Source organism: Sphaerodactylus townsendi, linkage group LG07, assembly GCF_021028975.2.
Source record: "Sphaerodactylus townsendi isolate TG3544 linkage group LG07, MPM_Stown_v2.3, whole genome shotgun sequence".
Classification (NCBI taxonomy): Eukaryota; Metazoa; Chordata; class Lepidosauria; order Squamata; family Sphaerodactylidae; genus Sphaerodactylus; species Sphaerodactylus townsendi.
The window spans coordinates 32994098-33002081 of NC_059431.1; positions in this window are offsets into that span (position 1 = coordinate 32994098).

Below are 7984 nucleotides of genomic sequence, written 5' to 3' on the forward strand. Positions count from 1 at the left end.
TCTAATCTGTCACTGTCAATTTCATCTCTGTCAAGAGCAAGAGGGTCACAGCAGCTGGCAACAATGGCTCATCAGAGGTATGAGTCAGCAGCAGCAGTGTCAGGGATCAGGGGAAGTCATGACTATAAGAGAAATATATCACTTGGGGGCAAAAATTGTGTCAGTCAGACTGTATTTATTTAGAGCATTTCTATGCTGCCTTTCCACCCAAATAAGGCCTCCAGGACAGTGAATTCCAAGGCATGAATACATTTAAAACATTAAAACTGCATTTAAAATGTATGTGTAAAATATTTAACAATACAATTAAAATGTATAAACACAACCAGGGAGGAGGGCCAGTAAAGGTTTACCAGTGGTATGCCAAACAAAACAAAAAAAAGTCTTCACCTGCTGGCAGAAGACAGATTAATGCCCCTGGCAGGGAGTTCCAAACTTTCAATGCCACAAGCAGGTTGACAGGTGATAACAACTGTTTTATTTCAAGATCACATGAAACTAGTCATTGGGGATTTGGCCAACGCATACTGACAGCAAGCATGCAGAATAGCAGAGAGCGCTAGAGTTGGTTCAAAAAGTTCAGCGTCAAGGTCAAGGGTAGTCTCTATGGTTGCTAGCTTCCAAGTGAGTCCTAGAATTCTCCTGCAAATACCACCAATCTCCAGTCTAAGGTCAGTTCCTCTGGAGGAAATGGCACCTTCAGAGAGTGGACTGTGTGGCATCACACTCCTGCTGAGCTCCCTTCCCTTCTTAAGCTGCACCCTAAATATCCAGAAATTTCCCAACCCAGACATGTCAACTCTGGTAGCCTCTGTTGCATTGTCAGGATTTGAAAGCCTGCTCCTGCTGCTCCACACAGGTTCCACTGTGCTATGCAAGCAAAAGGGGTGAAAATATGCAGCAGCTCACCTAAGATGTTATCTGTGAGAATCCAGATACGAACACTCCCTTATCTCAGGTCTGTTCTTAACCACTGTTGTAGGCCTGAATTCTGAATTGGGCCTACGTGACAGAATGTTTTCATCACAGATCTGACACCACATTCATAATCTTACATCAGCTCAAAAATCCACAATGTATTGGAATCTACCAAATTTTCTATGGCATGAGAAAGAGAAGAAGGAAGGCCCCCCTTCCGACCCTATCCCCAAAAACTTTTCTAAGGATCATAGGACCTGCAAGGACAAAAGTCTGGTGGTACAGTTAGGAGGGAAATCAGACAGGATCATCCTTTCACTCTTGTTCCAGCAAAACTGGGTGGGATCCAACCTAATGCTTCTCAGTCTGGTTGTGAGACATCAAGAATTATCCATATTTACTGGAAAAGAAAATGACCCTGACTATGGCTCATTCCGCACATGCAGAATAATGCACTTTCAAACTGCTTTCAGTGCTCTTTGAAGCTGTGCGGAATAGCAAAATCCACTTGCAAACAGTTGTGAAAGTGGTTTGAAAACGCATTATTTTGCCTGTGCGGAAGGGGCCATATAAGATGATTCCACTAAAAAAAACCAACAGTTATACACAAAAGGTTTTTTGTTACTGTACTTAACTGTAATTTTTATGCAAATTTAATATCTGCCTCTGGCTTGCTTGATGGCACATGTGGAGGATAAAAACCTAGCCTTCCTTTCTGGTAAACGGGATAAGTAACCAAATGATGTACACCTTTGGGTGAACTAGTTGACTATAAAACTGAACAGAAGTGGCTAATGTATACACTGTCATCAGATAAAGCAAGAACCAGGGAGTTTCATTTTCACCACAATTGTAGAAATATGGACTTTTAAAATTTAATTTAATTTTTACCTTTAAAAAATTACAAACACAGGAGCTGGGCATTTGGAGGGATGTGACACACAGATGTAGAGGGACCAGGGAGCATTGAAGCTACAGAATCGATTTAACGTTCTCTCCCTTGTCAGTGAAGATAAGGAACAGGTACATGAGCAACAGTTGGAACTTGGAGACTGTGCAAGTGACAGAAGGCTCAGCCCATGGAATGGCCCCTGCAAAACCCCAGAGGAGACATTGGTTGTGATGCATTGTCCCTTTATTTTGAAGAGATTTAAAAATCCCCAATGTGTCAATGTAGCCCCATTCTATCGATTTAAGTATCCGGAGATTAAGCCACACTTGATACTAGATATAATATATGACTTATAATGTATGATATATGGTGTTGCATTGTACGGATGGGGGGAACTCTTGTCACAAATGGCACATAACCAGAAAGAGGTATAGAAAGCCACTCCCTGGATTCGTTCTTGGGACTGAAAAATATTCCTTGATTGTCACTTAACAAAACGTAAACCTAGGTAGGAGCAAAGAATACAAAACTTGTACAGTTAGGTAATAAGCAGAATTTGTAAGGGGGCAAAAGAACTCTTGTAATAAGAAAGAGATGAGGAAAGTCTGGAGAGGACTTTAAGAGAAGGCTGAGTGGCTCAGTTCCTTGCATATATTATACTGGCCAAGTGGTTGGGGGCAATGCCTTATTATTAAAATTAGAGGTTCTGGGTCTCAAGCCTGTGTGGCAGTCATGTGATGTGTCCTACAAACCTCAATATTTAATTTGAAAGGTATGATGAGAAGGAATGAAGATGGATAAACTGTGGTCATTTTGTGGTTTTTGCTGTTGAAGAAATTCACTCTGCATATGTTCTCTTAACCTCACATATTCCAGGACTCAGCTCTGGTACTGAAAACCAGTTTCATTGTTTATCCGTAGAGAGCTTTAAAATAACCCCAGGAAGGCAATAATTTTCTTTGCATACTGTGGTTCTTTAAAGGCAAGAAATACGGATATGCATTTGAGGTTCTTGCTTATGAACCAGGGACCCAAGTGAATAAAAGAATATAGGCCATGTCGGTGGCCAGTGAGAAGATGAGGTTGGATGAAAATATTTCAAACAGGAGACAGAAAAAGCGGTATTTCTGCTGATTTGGATACCAATGGAACATGAAAGACACACAAGAGAAATTTTGGAATTTGTAGACCATGAAACCTCAAAAGATGGGCTAGGAGCTGAGTTTTACATGTTGTCCAGAACATCATTCACTTGTTAAGCTTCCAGGCTGATATTCTAGATATCGGGTTAAAGCAATGCATCCAAAGGACTTCAACCTGAACTGCCCTGAAACTATAGTCCTAGCTCAAATTGCAAATATGTTATGAGCAATTAGGCTTCTTGAAGGGAAAAAATAATCCCCCACAAACTGCTACACAAGGCTAAACAATTTACTATTGTACTACATTTTCAATACCAAAAATGCCAGTTGTCATCTTTTAAAGCTAACATCCACCACCTGCCAGGAAACCTAAACCTCTGTCTTTTTCAACACTCAAGTCTTCAATGAAACTAGCAGTTCTCAGTTCCTATGGAATGGAGCTATCCTAGAACAGTGAAGCTCTAGAGAGTATCTCAGGTTACAAATGCGTGGATAGCTGAAGACAGGTCATCATCCAACAGGATGGAATGCAATCTCCTGTTCAGATGTTAAAAGATTATATTTTTAGCAGCTGTTGCTTATTTGAGAATCCAGTGTTCATGAATGGAACATAACTATCCTTCGGCTTCAAGTCCAGTATGGGAATGGGGTAATTCAATGGAGAGATGGAGAATCCCACTAACATGATTTTAGATTTAATTGCTTATAATAACTGTTTATTCTCAGTACCACCCTTCGTATTAACTTAAATCTAATTCAACCCAGTCAGTTATCCAAGCAGGTTCTTATAGAATTGTACCACTTTAATTTTTAAGTGGAGAGTGGTTTTGTTTGGAAATGTTCCACATGTGAAAATAATGCATCGCATCTGTATATATTATTACAACCATCCTTCCTTCTTTGGGCACTTTCGCACATGCAGAATAATTAACTTTCAATCCACTTTCACAATTGGAAGTGGATTTTGCTATTTCACACAGTAAAATCCAGCTGCAAAGTGCCTTGAACGTGGATTGAAAGTGCATTGTTCTGCATGTGCGAAAGTGTCCTTCAGGTGGTAAGTTTTGAACTGGACTCTAGTTTCCATGTATTTATGATGGGTTGCTTGCAGTAACTTGAAATGTGAAAAGAGACGTGGTGCAGGCTTGTTAGAAAATGTAATATCTTCAACAAATTTATACTCAAATTAGCTTTTAGGTAGCATGGTCAAACTTTCAGATGAAAACAGTGGTGGGATCCAAAAATTTTAGTAACACTTTCCCATGGTGGTGGGATTCAAACTGTGGCGTAGCACCAATGCGGCTGGGCGGGGCATGACGGGGGCATGGCCGGGCATTCTGGGGGCGGGGCATTCCTGGGCGGTGCTGTGGCAAGGACGCAGCCGCTGCGCCGGTCCTTGGGCGGGAAACTAATGCACGCAGGCACAGGCTGCCACGTACGCGGGTGCACCTCCTGCTAGACTGCTTCAAGTTCTGTGCGCTACTGCTGAGAGGAGGGGTGTAACTAAGGCAAAAATCACATGGCAAAATCACCAATTAGTAACCCCCTCTCGGCACACACAAATAATTAGTAACCTACTCTCGGGAACCTGTGAGAACCTGCTGGATCCCACCTCTGGATGAAAACCAGTATGGCTGATGCAGCAGTAGGATTAATCTGTTTCTTCTAAGATTAAAATTATAGGGCAGTAGATTTTAAAAGTTTGCTGAAATTGGCACCTTTTCTCTTCACTATTCCTTTTCCTATTTTTCACTTTTTCTACCTCCCCATATATTCAATAGCACCATTTCTTCCTTTACATGCTAGGTGCCAAGGGAATCAAAATCCATTGATACTTTTCAGTTCTGAACTGAATGTTCTGGATATAACTGCTGTTTCTAAGGAAGGCTTGAAGCTGATCAGCACAGTGGTTGCGATATCCAGATCAAAACCCAGCTTCCTCACTGCACACGTTGTTTACACATCAAGAGGAAAAATGACTAATCTTAAACAAAACAGAGGCTAGTCTTAAAATATAAAATTGTGGGTTTTTATAATGCCAGTGCCTCCTTTAATTTGATTTGACAGCAAAAGAAATCTTAAAGAGGCACTGACGTTTCCAAAAAAGATGAAAAGCCATTCTTTGCTGTAAGAACACTGAAATTAGATCTTTTACCTCAAAAGACGGCTAAAAATTGTTATTGGGCTATATTTAGCCAGAAATATTTGAAAACTCCAACCTCTTAAATGCCTCTCAAGTTATTTTGGTTTAAGATTAATGTGAAAATATGCATCTGTTTTAAAAGCAGCCATTCAGAGAATCATTAGTGTACCTGACCCAAACCCTTGGTATTTACATAAGACTCTACAGTACAATATTAATGTTGATTTTGCAGTTTTCAGACGCAGATTTCAACAACTTCTTTTATGCTGGTAACAAGAGTGACTGCCATTAGGAACTGTGTGTTTCTTTTACACGTAAAGTAGCTGTGTAGAGTTCTCTTTTTACTATATGGATGGAAGATGCAAACACAACCTCTTCCCCTCAACGTTTGCATTTGATATAAGTGTCAAATACTTTCTCCAAGGCCACAGAAAATGAAGGTAGCAAGGAGTTTCCACTTTCCTACCAAATATGGAATTCTCCAGACTAGAAGGCAGATGGAATACATGTTTAAAAATGACATGGAGTCATGTGGCACTTTATAAATATATTTATTATGTCACAACTTTTCATAGGCCAGAGTCCACTTCACCAAGTGCATGAACAGTCTCCTCTAGATTAGACTACTGCAACTTGTTCTATGCAGGGCTACCCTTTGGCCTGCTCTGGAAACTTCAGCTGGGACTGAATGGAGCAGCGCAGTCCTTCCTGGGACCCCGTGGCAGGCACACTTTCAACCTGTGCTCAGACAGCTGCATTGGCTCTGGGATCTTAATTTTTTTTGAAGTGGAACCCACTTCTAAACTTACTACACTTTTGGAAAATAGTTCTGAACTACTTTCCCCTACCCCAATATTTTAAAAAGTCAATTCAGTTAATACTCAGCAAGATTACATTTTATCTTTTAAGCTTGCTATCTATTAAAATATTGTGTTACAGCGCAACAAGCTATACTGCACAGCCATTACACACATTATGTACAGGCAACCCCAAATTTGCGATTGAGCCTCCCAGATCCTCCTCCAAGATTGGCCTAGTGAGCTACCTGCAAGACAATCATGACCAGTGGTGGGATTCAGTTGGTTCGCATCACTTCAGCAGAACCGGTTGTTAAAATGGTGCTTGTAAACAACCAGTTGTTAAATTATTTGAATCCCACCACCGGAATCGGTTGTTAAATTATTTGAATCCCACAACTGATCATGACCCACTGTTAGGTCCTCCTGACTCACTGACTGAAAGACAATGGCTTAGTGAATTGACAGTTGCTTTCTGTGGCGAGCCAGCAGCTTTCAGGATCTGTTGAGCCCAAATTCTACTGTAGTGACAGATTTGCTGCCAAATTTCAGTTTGGCAGCTTCATGCTGAATTTTACCCTTGAAACGTTCTTGTTTGTGATATGGAAAACTTTAATTCTGCTACAGCACACATCCCTGCTGATATCTCAGTTTTAATATCAGACTTGTATTCAGTTCTTCTGTAGAGATTGTTTTATATAAATAGCAGAATAGTAGATGATGGCGTATATCTCATTAACAGATGGGAAAGTGAGTCCTTAACCAGAGGCGTAGCTCCAAGGGGCCCCCCGCGATGCAGTGGGAGCGTGCCCCTGTGGGGGGGTGTCGGGGGCGTTCTAGCGGGTGGTAGAGTCTCCTTCTTTGGCAGGTGGTAGTCTCCTTCTTTGGAGGTTTTTAAATACAAGCTGGATGGTCACCTGTGGGAGTGCTTTGATAGTGTGTTCTTGCAGTGCAGGGGGTTGGACAGGATGGCCCTTGGGGTCTCTTCCATCTATATGATCCTATGACTGCTCCACGAGGCAAGGAATCTGGGGCATTTGTCTTAGAAAAGCAGTGACTGAGTAATGACATGATAGAGGTTTACAAAATTATGCATTGTGTAGAGAAAGTGGATAAATTTTTCTCTTCTCTGTTTCTCAGGACAACCATATGAAAGTTCACAAGATGCAAGGTTGGGGGTGGGGGTGGGGAAGCCAGTACTATGTCATACAATGGGTTCCTGTGGTAATATCTGGTGATGACTTACCTGGATCTAAAAGGGAACTGGATAGATTTATAGAGGAGGGGGAACGTTGTGTCTCAGAGATAAAGCATTTGCTTGGCATGTTGAAAGTCCCAGGTTCAATCCGTAGTGTCTCCAGTTTAAGTGGATGAGGGAATAAGGGGATGAGAAAGGCCCTCAAGAGCTACTGCCAGTCTGAGTAGACAGCATTGACCTTGATGTTCATCTGTACATCTGCAGATGGGTCAACAGCTAGAAGCCACTGTACCTGAAAAGGGTCTCTGAATTCAGAGGCTGGAGAACAATCAGCAAGCGAGGTTTGTGGACCTCGTTTTTGGCCTTCCCTGTGGCATCTGACTGGCCAGTGTTGGAAATGGGATAATGGACTGGATGGACCATTGATCTGATCCAGCTGCCTACTCTAGTGTTCTTATGTTTCAAATTAAAATCGGATCAGTGGTGATATATTGGGGGGTTTTTTTCCTCTTTCCCTTTGATAGTCAGCAGATAGCTGTTCCCACAATTGAGGCATACGATTACAAGTGGATGAAAGGAATCTGTTTTTTAAGAATACCTGCTGACTGGGTACACTAACGACACACTATAGAGTGACATACACACTTAAGTTTTATAAAAGCTATTTGAGAGTTCAGCACTTTGAACTGGGAACAAAACAATAAGATTACATAGGTAAGAAGAGCCCTGATCATTTTTAATAATGTGGTTTTTCTGAACTGGAGTATTTTTTGTGGCCTAGAATTTTGGCATGGATGTGCAAGACAATCATTTCACCAAATGGCTAACGGCTTGACTCCTTGCCAACAAGCCAGAATTCCCCTGCGCTTCCTTAGCTAAATAAAAGCATATTAT